We start from the raw sequence: 17,238 nt of genomic DNA, 5'->3' as shown, positions 1-17,238 counted from the left end.
TAACCTATCAATTCTTTTCCATCTTAACCTCCAGTTTTTCATCTATTAAAATAAAAAAAGAAAATATCCCAACATGAATTGTAATTAAATAGCAACATCCTCTGCCAATACTCACCCTCAACTCAGTATCAACAGGAGACTCTTGCCTTGCAGAAAGGCAACTTATTCTGAACTCTTTTGTTTCATTCCTACTAGCAAATGTTTTAGCTACTTCTGCACTTACTGCATCACCTTGTATTTTTCAACAACCTTGTATTTGTTTTTAACAGCCAGCATCCATCTCCTGTTCCTTCACTCTTTGACCTCACAAACACTTATATAGCTGCTTAAGGCTTATTTCTGTTTGAAGCATTGGTCAATTTACACACCAGAGTTATGGTGATTTAGGAGAAGCCCAGGTAGGGCAAAAATCGGTGTCTTAACTGGGCATTTACACCCAAAACTTGGTGCAATTTAACTGTCTGCATTGTGAGCTTTATGTCAAATCACAGCAACCCTTGGAGGACCAATATATACATTGGTCGATACAAATATACTTTTTTTCCTGAAAACTTCCATGATTTCACAGTACAATTAAAAAAAATATAGAAGTAGTTGTCTCAATTTCTATCACATTTATTTCCTATAACTTGAGTGAAATTCCCCCTTGTAAGAGATGTAAATCACCTCCGTCTGGAAGATGCATCACATCTCCAGTGTACTTTACAGTGTACATATCCTACAGGTTAATGAAACGCAGTTTCTCAAAGGGGCCAAAAACCACCTGAATACTGCATAAAACTACATATATAAACAAGTAATGTAGAACCTTATGTGGTGGCCTGGGGCAAATTTTGTCTGTAATCAGTACATTTTTTTACTGGGTTTGTTTCGTTAGGTTGTCTCCCAGACCACAGATACATCTTGCTGCCCTAGCAAGCTGACGACGTGACCATTTGAGATGGCAGGACAGCAATGCGCCACCATCCCTGCGGTTTTACCGTGGAGTTGTGTAGCTGCTGCTATTTCACACATCCTGCTACCACGATACAGGCTTTTCCTCTGTCATTTCTGGTCTGAAGAAATTTTTAATTTTGCATATCTATTTTTGCATAGTGTTGCAATATTCACAGAAAATTTGCTGCGACAGCCAGAGTGAGTCAATGACACTTTTCTCTGGAAGGTCTCAGGAACCAGGCGAGCAAAGGCAGTGCACCAAGAGCCACATGGAAAACATACCAAACTGCACAACCCTTGCAGCCTTACAGTGATAACCTCATTGCAGTAGCCAAAGCAGTAATATAGGTGATTTCTGCTGTATCAGAAGTGCTTTTGCACATCTCAAATGACTGCAGTACATGAGTGGCAGACTCTGAATCACTAAAGCCAATGTCCCATCTCTAAAGATCTTCTGTCTGCGTGTTTGAACACTTCCTCTTACTTTCCCAATTCAAAATCAAGCTGTTGGTCAAAAGGGCAATGATTACATGTTTTTTGGAGTCTCCACACGTTTTACAGACCGAACTCAACCTCCAGGAAACCAAAATGCTGCCATTTACACCTGGCAAGACTAGAGCAGAGAGCTCAGATGAGATGGGGCTCAGGTCTCCAAGTCAACTCCAGCTTCTCAGCCACAAGCGTATCCTCCCGCCACCACATGCTTATCTTCAGATGCAAAGTTCATGTGGCCCCAGCTCTCCCGATGTCTTGGTTCACTCTGACCTTGGCATGCAGAGAGGAAGGGGAGCGGTGGGAGATGCAGAAGTGGGCTGTTTTCTTTTAGCAAGGAGCAGTTGTGGAAACGAGACTAATGAAAGGAAGAACACGTGCAAAAGAGGGACAAAATCCACAGAAGGGTACCAGAACAGCAGGACTGAAGGACATTTCAGTGACTACTCAGGAAGGAGAGAAATGGAGATGAAACTAGGAAAACTTCCTCTGAAGCTCTGAAGAACCTCTTGGTATCCCATACCCACTTCGTATTTCTACAGGCACTTCATGTCACCACATTGCAATAATGTCAGTAGAGTTAAGTTTTTCACCTGAAGATGAGGTCTGGAAGTAAAGCCATATCCTCTGGCCCCATAGCTGTGGCTCCTGCCCAGGTATTCCCTATGAATCCATTACAGAGTCCCCAGTTACCCGGGTAAGCCACCCCAGAGGCATTTCTGGCAGCTCAGAAGAAAGGAACTGCCTTCTGCCAAGTTTATAAAGCATCCCCCTGCTCTTCTTCGAAACTGTTTTCTTAGCACCACAAAAGATAACTTTGTTTTCCGTATGATACAAGAACCAGTTCACATTTGAATATTACCTTCCTAAGCAAGACGAGTTTCTTCATGGACCTGTTTAACTACTAACCTTTTAGAAAGGCTAATGCAATTTTTCTTTGCATTTTTATGTTGCCACTAGTGCATAATGTCCGGAGTGAGACAGATAACTCCATCATAACTTGCATAACTTCATTGCAGAGGTTATGGTATTCTCAGATGCTGAACTATATGTGCCTCTACATCCCGTTTGCAAACTTAGTATCTACTTGCTTTGTGTTTCCACTGATGCTACTGCTTGATCATCTAGAGATACTAGGTAGCACTCAGCTTTAACATTTGTAGTTTGATACTGAACTTTTGGTAACAGGATACAGGGCAAGCAAAAATTTTTACTTTTCAAGGTGATTTTTTTTTAAGCTAGAATTGAGCCAACTCTTCGGGAAGAGCAGAATGTCCATTTGTAAGATGCAGAGTGAAGCCACAGGAGTCCCGATCATACAGTCATCACTTCTCAACAAGAGCAAATTTTATCTGAAAGGGAAAAGCAGATGTGGGAGGGGGAAAAAGAAAAGAGATCAAGAAGGTTGATTTCTAATTCTTCTAATAAGCATAAGACCGAGAAGTAGGATAAATCCTTTCTGTACTTGAAATACACAGTATTGCCCCTGAAGAGAAAAGCTGGGTGAACCTTCTGAAGAATAATAACTTCAGTACAAAAATAGTTTCAAAGACACAAGAAACAAAAACCCAAATTCAGGTATAATATCAGTATTGCCATGGGCCAACATACACTTGTGTCAACGCAGGTCACATCAAATTCAGAGGGATCATTCTGACATTTCTGAAGGCAAACTTTCTTCTTGGCTCTTTCAAATGAGGAATTTTGACTACCTGAGAATTTAAAATTGACTTGCAATTAAGATTAAGTAAAACAAAAAACAAGAATTCTTCACTTGGCCAAAACCATAATTACCCTGGCCTGCCTTTTTTTTTTTAATTAAGGTTTACTTTGATTCAGTGTAAACCAATATTTTTCTCAGTTTTGTCATGAAAAAAAAAATCTAAGTCAGATCATGTGCACAAACCGATTTAAATCAAGATCTAATAAGAGAAAGCACTAGGTGCATGGAGCAATGGTGTTAGCAGCTAAAGTCTCACACTAATGCAGGCTGCAGCCTGTATATCTGCCCAAGGGCAGGTCATGTAAAAGGCATCACCATATCACATCAGACTAAAGGAATTTAAGATATAGGCATGGATGCCCTTATCACACCCTGACAGCTTCAGATGCACTGAAGGATGTTATCAAAGAGACATATACTGTAAGGTCAGCTCCGATTCAAGTTGCAGATATCCCTATACCATGTTCTCTGCATAAGAGCTTGTAGAAGTCTCAGGATGAAGTAACACAGGTCTCTTTTTCAAGACTAATCCCAAAGGACTGTCTGTAGGACTCAAATGAGTATGTTTCAACCCAAATATTCAACTGATATCTTCCAATTTGATCTGTGGTTTTACATGCCAGGATGTAAGCAAGTACCTTAAAAAAAAATCCACATCTGGCCACATGTATGTGTATTGAATTTGAGCTGGGAATAGGGAACCTGATTCCTACAAAAAAAACCTGGAGGTGATGGCTTATGCTCCCTCGGCAGGGTCACATTAACTGAGCTGGCAGATTTGATAGAATTAGATTTCTTTGTCGAGCTGGTACAGCACTGTGATGTGTCAGCACACACAGCATTTCAGATATGTAAGATTAAGTCCTTGATTGAAGATCCAGCCTCCAGAAATAATGTAGTGTCCTTTAAAAGGAACAACCTTTGTTTTGTGTTGGTATACAACAGCTAAAAAAAAATTTAAAAAAAATAAAAATCCACAGATCCTGGGAAAATGTCAGTAGCAATTATCTAGTCCAGAGACATTTTAAAATTGCATCCAATTTAATACCTCAGCTTCACCATGCCAGGTTTTGCTGTGCAGAACAATCCTCCAAAGGGATGTATAAGGACTGATCTGGCTCAGGGGAGTTTTGGGGATACCCAGAGGAAGCCTGGTCACCTCTGTGCCAGCAGCAGTTGTGTGTCAGGCACCAGCGAAGTGGGAGAGGTCAAGTTTGGACTCCGTGGGTTCTGACCACAGCCACTCACTGCTCCGTCATTCAAACTCTTTGGGATGGAAAGCTACAGAGGGCTGAGCCTTCATCAAAAACTACAGCTGGGAGAAAGGACTTCCAAAGTGGAAAGCTACTACAAAAAAAACCCACAACAGCTCTATTGAGATGATGTCCTCAGAGCAGGAAAGCTACACTCCAAACATTTGTCACCAGATGCAGGGAACAACTATTTACGTTGTGCCCCTTTTGCACCCTGTGATACCTCCCGATTGGTCAACAGAAACAGCTGCCATTTCATGAGGTTTACAGATTTCCTGAAATAATACACCCTTTCTCTGCCAAAGGCTTTGTCGCCTTGTATACAAGGCACAAGTCGTCTTCTTCCAAAGGAATGACATGCACGTCAGTCCAGATAAAGCTACTTCAAAGCACAGCAGAGCCAGGAATGAATTGCTTTCCATCCTCCTTTCTCCCCAGAATTGCATTCTAACCATTACTACAGTCTTTACAAATGATAAGACCCCTAATCTTAACTCATACTTCAGAGGAAGTTCCTACTGACGTTATTGGGAGTTTCTTTTAAAAAGAGTTCCCTGTCTACCCAGGGTCCCCATTTTCCCCACTCCACGGCTATTTCACAGCTGTGGGTGTTGTGCAGTCCTGACTTACAGGAGCTTTTCAATAAGACATATTCCACAAAATTACTTGAGTTTGCTAGCTACAAACCAGAGCATGGGACGCTCAGCACCAGTGAGAAGAGGATGTTGGGGTAAGAATGGGAAATGTGACCAGAACGGTGGCAGCAGTTCCTCTGTGGCTGCTGTTAATGAGTGCCAGGGTGACCCAGAGTCCTTATCAGAACAAGAGGAGTCAAATGAGTTAGGAGACAAATCCTCTTCAACAAACTTATCTCCTAAACAAAGGCTACTTGCATTGAAAATGTTATCTATTTCATAAGTTAAAGATTAATGCCCTGAAAGCACATCTAGCACAGCGTCAGTTCAGGTTTCAGATGGCCTAGACATCAAAGTCACCTTCCCAGAGTCCCAAGTATGAGACAAGGAGTCAAAGACTCACATCTTTCTGGGCCACAGAGGGATGCAGACCTGTTCTGGATGGGCTGCAAAGGCATTTATCCATCTCACCGGTGGGATCAGGCATACTGTGCCTGCCAGGACTTGAGAGGCAGATGGGGGCGACTACCTTCTTAGGCTAGCTGAAGTCTTTGTCAGTCCATCTGCTGACACAGACGCTATAGCAATAAGTGCAATAAAAACATCTACAGCAGTACTTTATCTACAAGTCTGTGTCTCTTGCATTAGTCATAATTCTCAGGAAACACCTGTGTGGGACAAAGAAGTTTCTCACTGTTGTAAGTAATTCCACTCTGAGGTGTGAGCTGACAGAGAGTCCTGAAGTTATTTTTAACTTGCATACATCTGATTTACTCAGATTTTCATTTGGCAGTTATTAGGCATAAGACAAACATGACAGACAGGCTTTGATGCAGTCAGGCAGGGCTACAGATTTCAGAGCAGGGCAAAGGTGCCTCTGCCTTATTTAGGGAAATTTATGCCCATGTTTTAACCTATATCAGTAACCTCAGATCAGTCAAAAATGCGGCTGCTTCTCTTCTCCTTGCAAGTTTGATTGTACACAGGCTGTTTAGCAAATACTTTATAGCAACATTTATATATCAAAATTGTTAGTACAAAGCTAACTGAGCTAACACTGAAAGGTTTAATCGGAGTATCTTGGAAGAGGGGTTGCTTATTAAAAATAATTCTTCCGCTTATGACATGCTCCTAGGTGAAAACAAATAGTTTCTGGATGCCCACGTTATGATCTATGCCAGCATCATATTGCCTTTGGGGAAAACAGAAAAGAAAGTACTGCAAGGAAAAGACAAGGACAGGAAGGAAGGAATTTATCTCCTTCTTCACCAATTCATCTGTCTGCAGAGAAGTGCTGTTTCAGATGAGACATCAATAGTCCTTTGCTGCCTTCTGCAAAGTATAGAATATATAGATGATATAGAAAATAAAGTCTGCTATGAGAAAGAAAGAAGTTAAAGAAACTCTACATTTAGCATCTGACAGTGTTGAAACAAGACAAAAAGTACATCCTTATTCAGAGTTCCCTCAGCCAGTGCCACAAAAAGCTCCACCAGGTGGTGGGATTAACAGTACTTGAAATATGCTACAGAGCTGGATCCACTCTCACTCCTCTGCTTTTAAAAGCACATTTCTGCTTCACCACATATTTGAAAACACTTCTAAAATAAACTCCTAATAAAAACATATTACTACTATCATTTAACAGTGTTTGCAGTGCACTTAGCGTAAAAGATGCTGTTATAATCTAGAAGATGGAACTGCCATCTGCATGACCCTAATTTCCCCTCAAATTACTCCTAGTTTTGTATAAACAGAAGAGCAAAACGATTAGCAGAAAAAAAGCCTTATATAAAATGATGTTTAGTTTTACCAACTACCTTCCTCAATTGAGATGCCATCACCATTATTAATATCATCAAGTTTGGGAGAAAAACTGCAAATGAGGCTGCAAGCTCCTTTCTGGCTGGGATGTGTGAAAAATTCATACAAACAGGGTAAGTCACTCTCTCCACTGCACAATCAGCCTATACACCAAGTGAACAAGCCAAAAGAATGAGGAATTATTTTTTTCTCTTCTTTTGCTCTTTCAGAGACTATGCTCTCACACGTTACTAGCAGAAAGATAAAACGAAGGTATATTAGACAGAAGTGTACTTTAAAAATCTAGTGGTAGCTTTAAAGCTGGTTTGGCAGGACCATAGACCGAGACTTTGTTGAGGTATGAGATTTAAACCCACTGCCACTGAAATGTTACCCTACAGCAGCACCAAAATAGAGTAAATGAAGTGAGAAATTGGCAGAGGTACAGAGCACCAAGTTCACTGTAGACTTATGCAGGGGTTCTGTTGTTTCCAAGATAATAAAGAAAACAAGTATATTTAACTAAAAAAAAAAATTAAAAATCCACCTTTTTTATTCTCATCCAACCATTCCCACCTCCACCCCCAACCACCGTCCCAACATGTGTTCAAACAGATTAAAACCTGCCAGGATCCCAGATGAGCCCAGAAAAGACCCCAGGCACAGCCATGCCCTGCAGATAACACCATTGCCAAAGGGGAAAGAGGACCCAAAGCCAGCCCCAACTTCTTCTAACATGAGAGCAGCTCTTTCAAGGCATTATGAACACCAGGCAGAGCACCACCGGCATTGGATTGAGCAGTAAAACTTGAGGAGGGGTGAACATATCGGCTGCAGGAAGCACTGGCTGTCGTGGTTCACATGGGACGCGATGTAGCGATCCAAATATTTCAAAGCAAATACTTCACGCAGAGCCACCCCTCCAGCTAAAACCATGCAAATAATACACAGGAGGAGTGTACTGTTAATTGAGTATCTTCTGAACAGCCAAGAGACAGGAAGAATCCAGTCAAAGGTGACTCTTCATTTTAACTTATATCACTGAAGAGCACCAACATAAATGAAGTCCTGAGGACAGGATCAAAGTAGAATAGGGACTTTCTTTTTTATATCCTTGAATTTCCTGTCTCTTTTCCACACTGAAATTTAATTTCCTTTTCAAAGAGAGCTTTTGGAGCTTATGAAAATTGACCCAAAAGATTACAAGGGCTTTGTCACCCTTCCAATCTCTCTGAAAGATCCATAATTAGGGAGGTTTTTCCTTTAACATGTGTGCCCACTAGGCAAATATATAATTCAGACTTACAATGAAATGAACGAGTTATTTCAATGTATTGGATACATACAAGCCCAACCGTTACAAAGAGTTGAAGAATCTCGTGTGTGTCAAACAAGTAAATCTGCACCGAGGCATTTTTTTACTGGTTTGTTTTCATTAATGCCAAGACTAAAATCAATCACGTAAAAGATCTTGGCTATAGACATAAATATATCAAAGTGCAATCAAAACACACCTAACAACCAAACTGTTGGCCTCGAAGATTAGTTATTTACACTCCTCTGGAAATTAACTCCGCAAACAGATATGTAAGAGCGGGTACCTAAGACAGTTAGTCTGTTTTTTTCCCTCTAACGGAGTAATGCTGGCGTTCCTTTCTCACCGCACAGCCTACCCAAGGGGAAAAGAAATAAAAAAAATAAAAATAAAACACAATAAAAAAGAAATCAGGGTACACGACTCCATCGGGCTGGTCCCTCCCGCTGCTCCCCGCCTGCCAGCTCCTACCGCGCAGCCGAGCGGCTCCGCCGGGCAGGGCACGGGGCAGGACCGGTCCCCCGTGGACCGGGGGATGCCGTGGGGAGGACACCCCTCGCCACCGCCCCCCGGAGCTGCACGGGCATCGCCCGAAGGTGCGCCTTGCTCAGAAGTCCACCCCGGTACCCGCAACCTTTCCTTCTGCCCCCCTCCACCGGGGAAATCCCGGCTGGATGGAGCGAAGCCTCCCCGCTTCGGAGTGCCGGGGCACCCGCCGGGGGATGCTGCAATCTCCGTCAGTGCCGGGGACAACCCCTGCTTCTAAATAATAATAATAGGAAAAAAAAAAAAAAAAAAAGGGAAAAAAAGAAAGACACAACTTAAGAGTCGAATGAGGAGCTGGAAGGGAGGGGGAGGCTCCCGCCGCGCCTTTTGCAGCAGGGGGAAGCGGGAGGATTTGCAGGTAAGCGGGGAGGAAGGCGGAGGAGGGCGGCGGGGGGGTCCCGCGGTACTCACGGTGGGGCGCTGGGGGGGCCGCCAAGCCCCATGGCCAGGGAAGGGCGGGCGGGCGGTCGCTGCTGCTGTCGCTGCTGCCGCCGCTTCTGTCTCTGCCTGCGCCGCCCGCGGAGCCTCTCCGGGCGCCCCGTCCCTCCCCTTCCCTCCCCGCAGGGCTTCCTGCCCGCTCATATAACGCGCCCCCAGACACGTGGACGGCGCCGGGGGCCCCGGCGGCTCCTCCTCGGAGCCGGGCAGGGCGGTGCCGGGGCGGTCTCCCCTCCTCCCCCCGGCCCCGAACCGCTGCGCGGGGCTGCGCGGCCGCGGGGGTTGCGCGGCGAAGGGTGCGCGCTGCGCCCGTCGGGGCTGCGCCCGCCTGCGGGGGCGAGGAGCGGGCGGGGGGTCGCAGCCGCCGGCCCCCTGGCTCGCCCCTCCTGCGCCGGGAGGAAATCCCAGCTCCCGACACGACATCCCTGAAGAGTGATCACTCAGAAATAGCCCTGTTCTCACCCCCACCCTGAACCTTGTGTACCTGAAATGGGCTGTGTGGATCCCAGCAGGGATCACAGCAGGGACACTGAAAAGAAATTCGGTTCTTCTCAGAGGAGAAAGCATACTTTGCATCATTAATAATATATCAGTGCAGCATCAGACATTTTTAAGGTGACTATAAAATGCTGTAGAATTAAAAAGAATACAACATCATTAAAGAATCCCCCAGACAGACACATTCACCTGATAAAGTGTCTGCTAAAACTATTTAACAACATAATTCTGACTTTTTTAGCGTCGATGTGTAAAGGCTGGAGCCAAGACAAGAAGCAGGGAGGTTACAACGCCTCCAGAGGAGCAAATAATCTCTCTGGTCTTCTCTCCGGTTCACCCATGGGCAGTTTCACATGCACAGTGAATATGTCAGCACATGTCAAGGTAGAGAACGTATTCCTGAGCTCTGAAAAACATGTTTCTTAAAGGTGGACAGCCAGTACATAACTCTCTTTGTGAAGCAGATAAGTTTATAGGTTATTAATCTAGTTAATGAAACTACCCACATTGTTGTTTTATTCCATCCAGCACAGCATACTTCCACTGGAAACTGTAACACGCTACACAGGAGCTGTAAATCATCAGCCGTCACTGAGCTTGTTTCCATAGAGTTATATTAGTAAAAGCTTAAGTGTGAATTTAGACCGGTGTCACATCGTGTACCGTGCAGGTATTTGTATTGGGGTGTGAGTACCAGTGACAGGCTGAGCTTCCTGCTTAGGACCATAAACCCCGACAAAACCTTCCAGGGATTCACCCCCTCACTAAATCCTGCCCCTGGATACTGCAGAGCAACATAGTATTACGTCCCTCATAAACAGGGCTTGGAAGGGATTTAATCTAAACTAATGAGACTTAAAAAAAAAAAAGCTAGTTGTTTTGGTTTTTTTTTAAACAAGGAATGTATCAACACATGGAATTACTGTGTGTGGGAAAGAGTGTAATAAGTAGCTCTTCACTGCTTTTTCCCAGGAGCTGCTTGCCACTTTGCTGAAGGTGGGATAGGGCCCTTGAGGAGCCCCGATTCGATCACCTGTGACAGTTTCTGTAACCCTCTCCACTTGATATTCCTACCTTCAGGGAAATTAGTTGAATTTGCTGCTTCATTTCCTTCCTGATGATTGTGAGTGGGTCTGTTTATGAAAAAGCCACTGGGGACCAGCTCACCAGCAAAAAAAAGGCAGTGCATCAGTGCATCTCTCTCAGGCATTTCTGAGGGGATGGATGGAATGAGAGGGTGATGAGGGCTCTGAAGAATACTCTATAAAAGCAAGGAGAAGGAAAGGAAAGGAGAAGGAGAAGTCTGGGCACTCTGCATTTCACTACCTCTTGCACCACATCTGGTTTGTCCATAAGTCTAACAGAGAAAAAAAAAATTATTCTAGTAAAACAAGTGATTTCTTATCATACAGTAGATAAAGTTTTACTAGTGTGTCTGCAGGTTGTATCAAGGGAAGCACCCTGCAGTCAAGAATGTCTTAATTAATGCTAGTTAATCAAGATGACACCAGAACAGGTTGCCCAGAGAAGCTGTGGATGCCCCCTCCATGGAAGTGTTCAAGGCCAGGCTGGATGGGGCTTTGGGCAACCTGGGCTAGTGGAAGATGTCCCTGCCCATAGCAGAGCAATGAGAACTAGGTGATCCTTAAGGTCCCTTCCAACCCAAATCATTTTATGATTCCATAGCTGAAGACAGAGAGCAGGTTCTGAACAAGGGATATGTGTGGAGCATGAAAAAGTGCCTCAGGTTTCCACTGGTGCTATCTTGAGAAGTAGGAGGCTGAGCGTGGTGCAGAGAACAAGCCCAAATTGTCCTGAAACAGCAAGTGTGGAACATATTTGTCTTCGTTATACCAGTGTTACACTCAATTAACTCCTTTGGATGCTCTCAACTTCACCAATGCACCCCAAGGAGTGTGCAGGTACCAAGCACCATCTGATCATGCCATAGTAACTACAGCAGGTTCCAACACAGAGGGCTGGATCTGCTCCCCTTTATACCGTAGCGTTTTCTTAGCAAGTGTCATTTAGATGTTTTTGGGAAAGAATCCAGGATTTGTTTCACAGACAGTATTTCCTCAACAGCTCAGTGAATATGAAATAGTTTGAACTAACCATGCAAATCTCACTTGTCTTCTTATGTAGAGAAATGATATCTATTCTAAACTCTGGGCCAGGGCTTTCAGCTGCTGATGGGGGACAGCTATGCAGACATCAAAGGAGCTGTATCAGCTTTCACCAAGTGGGGATCCAGCCCTTTATTCATATTTAAAAATGCAGATACTGTGTCTAGGTAAAGCATTTTTCTCTATATTTTTAAGTAGCCAATACTTTATTTTATAGCTGTTCCCTCAGCAGCAGGATTGTTTCTCAGTAGTCAATGTTTAAAGGCCCTTCAAGGCTGAAGGGATTAAAAATGAATAATTTAAAGCTGGTCTATGATGCAGAATTTTTAACATATGTTTTACAGGCCATGTAGAACAATCTTTTTTTTTGTCTTGTCAGTAGATATTTTACAAACCTGCTGTGCTGGAACCAAAACTCTTTTTATTTAAGACTCAGATTTGAGCCCTCCTATGCATTGACACAGCACTGTGCTGGCGTCTACAAGCCATAACAAGGAAATCATTATCACCAACACTGGTCAGAAGAAAAAGAGATATGAAGCAATTTCACTGCTTTTTCCTCTTACATACACGGGTAAACCAGATGTGGGCAGAACTAAGGCTCTCCCATCTCAGAAAGCTTCATCCCAAGGTTAAGTCAGAGGAGCTGTAATTTGCTTAACCTAAAACTGCAAAAGAACTGGACCCAGGTGGTGTTGGAGAAGGCATGAAACGTTGACTTTTGGCTATTTTTTTGAGGTTGACTGGAATATTTTTTGCCAACCTCCTGTTAACTTCCTAAGCAATATAGCTCTAGGAACACCAGCTTAGTCACACTTGGCAGTTTTAATAGGCAATGCTAATTTCTGGTAAATCATTCACCTTTTATGTATTTTATTTCTTGCCCCTTCTAACTCCTTGCAACAGCAAAGGGAGAAGGCACTTACTTCTCTGGATGCTAAAATTCAGCCCGAGTTTCAGCCTTACACACTGGTTTCCACACTCTTCCTTGCTGTCCTGGATTATCCAGCTTTTCATTTATATTTTATAGTTACTACAGATTTGCAATTAAAAAGAAATTGTTTTGATTATTTTAAAAGCTCTTTGGGGCCCAAACCAATTTCAAGTATTTCAGCAAGATGTAAGGTTAGGCACTGTGCTGGGACAGTGCAGATTCAGGCTTGTGCTTACTCTCCCCTCATTTACTCTCCCTTCAGTAGATAATCTCTCATCTTTCAAACAAGCCAATTGCCATTGTGTCTAGGCCAAGAAGAAGTTAAAATAGAAAATCAGCATTTGGTGTGTACATAGTTGCCAAGAAGCTATTTCTCCTCGCCTGTGTAAATAAATTGTCATCAGAAAAGGCTGGCTTGCTCTGAAAGATGTGCTAAGTGCTACTGCTGCACAGTGCTCCTGATGGGAGGGAAGAGGAGAAGATCCAGGAGTGTGGCCAACTAATGCCCCATCCAGAGCTTCCCCCACTAGTTCTGTTGAAGGCAAACATTCTCTGCACAGGCTGAAATTTCGTTGGATAATTGCTGTCATAATTAACATAGTAGGAGCGATGACTGACCTTGCCAGTTATGTCCCCGGTCCAGAACCAAGCTCCATGCAGGTGAATCACTTTACAAGGCAAAGTGATTCACTGGTGAATTTGGTTTGCATGGCAAGGTTTTGGTAGTCAGTGAGCTACAGGGGTGGCTTCTGTGGGAAGATGCTAGAAGCTTCCCCCATGTCTGATAAAGCCAATTACAGCTGGCTCCAAGATGGACCTACCGCTGTCCAAAGGTCAGCCCATCAGCAATGGTGGAAGTACCTCTCTAATAACATATTTAAGAAGGGGATAAAAACCTGCACAATAGCAGCCAGAGAGAAGAGTGAGAATATGTGAGAGAAACAACCCCAAGGTCAATGAAGGATGGGAGGTGGTTCTCCAGGCATCAGAGCAGAGACTCCCCTGCAGCCTGTGGTGCAGACCATGGTGAGGCCAGCTTTCCCCCTGCAGCCCATGGAGGTTCATGGTGGAGCAGAGATCCACCTGCAGCCCACGGAGGACCCTACTCCAGAGCAGGTGGATGTGCCTGAAGGAAGCTGTGACCCCATGGGAAGCTTACTCCTGGCAGGACGTGTGGCCTCATGGAGAGGGGAGGACAGGCTGGAGCAGGTTTACTGGCTGGACCTGTGACCCTGTGAGGAACTCATGTTGGAGCAGTCTGTTCCTGAAGGACTGTGGCCCATGGGAATGACTCATGTTGCAGAAGCTCGTGGAGAACTGTCTCCCATTGAAAGGACCCCACACTGGAGCAGGGGAAGAGTGTGGAGGAGTCTATCCCTGAGGAGAAAGAGCAGCAGAGACAATGCGATGAACTGACTGCAACCCTCATTCCCTCTCCTTCTGCATCTCTCGGGGGAGGAGGCGGTGAAATCAGGAGTGAAGTTGAGTCTGAGGAGAAGGGAGGGGTGGGGGGAAGGTGTTAAGATTTGGCTTTATTTCTCCTTATGCTACTCTGATTTGACCAGTAACAGATTGAATGAATTTCCCCAAGTTTGGTCTGTTTTGCCTGTGACAGTATTTGGTGAATGATGTCTCCTTGTCCTTATCTTGACCCACAAGACTTTCATTAGATTTCTTTCTCCCCTGTGCAGCTGAGGAGGGGAGTGATAGAGTGGCTTCAGTGGGCACTGGGCATCCAGCAGGGGTCAGCCCCCTGCAACTGCTATGTCTATACCATAGAATCATAGAATGAGTTGGAAGGGACTTTGAAGATCATCTAGTTCCAACCCTTCTGCCATGGGTAGGGACAACTTCCACCAGACCCGGTTGCTCAAAGTCCCATCCAACCCATCCTTGATTTGTCTTTAGGTAGCTAATCATTCATGTTTATTATGTATTGTACAGAGACACACCTATTGATTGACATGACTATGGTTTGTATTTGAATAAGAGGCACTGCCCTTGTCATACATAACTTGTTACAGTAGCACATAATACACAGTGAGAACAAACTTTATAACACTATCTGACGAAAATTGACTTTACCATAAATGAGAACTGTTTTATCTCATCCGGTTTGGTCTTCTTGGCTTTTTATTTTTTACAAACACCACTCTGCACTTCTGACAGATGTTGCAGGACTGTGATAGTCTCCTCTGATCCAAAGCTTTCTAAAGGCAACTGGTAAAAGCTCAGTGGTTTAAAATGGGCTTTTAGATCACACCCTCAGCCTCTGTACTTCACAGAAGTACAGATTCTGGCATTGAGGTGCAACAAAAAGCAAAGAGTAAAGAAACAAAAAAGCATATAACATCCTTCCTTGCTTGCTCTTGGCATTCAAATGGCAAAGTGCTGCAAGAGCTGAGTGGTACTGACATACACCCAGTGCTCTCCGCATGTCCTTCGCAGCACCTCAGTGCAGGACCACATCTGAGATAGCTTTGAGATCAGGATGGGATTTCTTTTGGGGCCAAACTATTACATAGAGACATGTTTTTACCTTCTAGGACTCATTAGTGCTGTATATGGGAGTAACGACTGTGGGTGAAGTTTGTGAAATGGCACAACCTGGCTTCAGTAAATATCTGAGAAAGTCAGAAAAACATTTTTGTATTGCAGCACATAAAAACACACAGTACGCACCAAAAGCTCAATTTGCAGAAATATTCAGCAAATCTAGAGCTCAAGCAAACTCACATAAGAAACAGTCTGGGCTATGAAATACTTCTTTGCTTTTGTACTCTTGGATAAGTGCAATTTTTGCTATAAGGACAATACAAAGCCTGAGAAGAATAATAAACACTAAGTAAGAATAAAACAATGTGAGGATATTAAAATAGATAAAACAATAATACCTCTGTCAAAATACAGGAAGTTAAATTCATGTAGGAAAGTTTTTACTGCAATTTACTGCAGAACAAACAAATGACCTAAGCACATAAAGTGAAGACAAAGGTACGTAACCATATGGCAAAGCGAGACAAATACAGTATAGTTTTCAGGTGTTTCATGAACGCGTAGCATGTTCATTCTCCCCATATAAATGACCCATCTTGGCAGTTCAGGCATCACCTCTGGAAAGTCACAATAGTAAAATTCACCTGATTTACCTTTGTGCATCTTGATCCCATAGTGACTTAAGTACCACCAGCCACTTCAGCTGAAAATCCTCAGTTTTTCCCAAGCAAAGACTTGAAAATATGTCAATTGATTGTGAAGTTATTAACATAATTTGATTTTATTTCATTTTGGCTATCCCCTAGCATAGTCAGGACTAAACTGGAAGGTGAAATTAGACTTAGGCTCAGAAAATAAATGTTGTTGATTAGGTTAAAGTGCCTATTAGGCTTGTGTTTGAGTTTCCAGCCCACAAAAAGAATGGCAAGCAAAGCCTGTTAAAGAAACATTTTGACAAGAATGCATTTTTCTGTGGCTCAAACAAAATAAAGACTGTAACACAGAAGAACCTTTTCAAAGTCAGGCTTATGTGTTTGTCTGATCAGCACCACCTAACTGTTTCATCTCTCTTTAATGTCACAGAAGCACACAAGATGTGCCACCGTGCAGTTTTCAAGATAAATGTTTTTCCTCAAAGGACATCGCACGCATACCAAGGGCTGTACATGCTGCATTAACATAAACACACTAACAAAACCAGATACTAATTACATGTAAAAGCCATCCCCTGGGAAAATCATGAGAAAAACAATGAACCACACCTGGCAGATGCTAGTCACATAATTTAGTATGGAAAAGCATTTATGTTGAATGGTAGAAAAGCAACATAATCAGACAGATAAGGTAGAAAAGTTTTTTTTCTTGCCAGATATAAAGGTTGAAATAACATTGTGCAATCCCTTGCAGCTGTTGGGACAGGCTGGGCAGGGACAAATGGTGTGGGTAGTATTCCTCTGGGGAGAGATGGTGAGTGGTTGTGCCAGGGTAGAGCTGAAGATCTACTGCAAACTCACAGCTTGGAGCTCATTGTAAGACAGAGTACCTGAGATGTTACTAGAGGATAAAAAAAATAAGTTTAGAAATAAATTTCCCAGATGTAGACTGGAAAATACTTAGGTTGCATTATTTTTGTGTGCAAAAGCTAGCAGAATTCTTCACTAAAGCAGCACTATGTCAGCTGTAATGCTGTTTTAGATCTGATATTAGAAAATCAGTGATTAGAGAAGTGCTTGTCATCAAAGATGTCTTCGGAGTAGCTGATCATTACTTTTTTCCACTTAAGTTGGCAAGATAAACAAAAGCAAGGCTACAAGTCCAGTTCCCTGATTACAGAAGAGTGAAGTTGGGTAAACTAAGGAATTGTATTAACTATTAGAGAGAAGAACTGGACAAAAGATTTCAAAGATTTGAAAATGGTCTTTCTGTAAACCTGACAGGTGCTACTTTTGGAACATAAACTACATCTAAGAAACTGAAAAAAAGTTATTCAGAAAACCAGAAAACAATTAATCTAAGCTTAACACAGTGTAATTTCTTAGAGTA

At 43.2% G+C, this 17,238-nt stretch overlaps 1 protein-coding gene across 1 annotated transcript in view; it reads right to left on the bottom strand.

Moving 5' to 3' along the window:
- The window catches only part of ST3GAL1 (ST3 beta-galactoside alpha-2,3-sialyltransferase 1), a 77,012-nt gene extending 67,760 nt beyond the window's left edge, over positions 1-9,252 (bottom strand). The window contains exon 1 of the mRNA XM_082045959.1: positions 9,115-9,252. The gene's annotated coding sequence lies outside the window, so the exon portion shown is untranslated. The remainder of the gene's footprint in view (positions 1-9,114) is intronic.
- Between the last annotated feature and the right edge of the window lie 7,986 nt (positions 9,253-17,238).

This window comes from Streptopelia decaocto (genome assembly GCF_964273445.1).
Source record: "Streptopelia decaocto genome assembly, chromosome: 2".
Lineage (NCBI taxonomy): Eukaryota > Metazoa > Chordata > Aves > Columbiformes > Columbidae > Streptopelia > Streptopelia decaocto.
The sequence above is the reverse complement of the archived record's forward strand: the minus strand, read 5'-3'. Positions and strand labels throughout refer to the sequence as shown.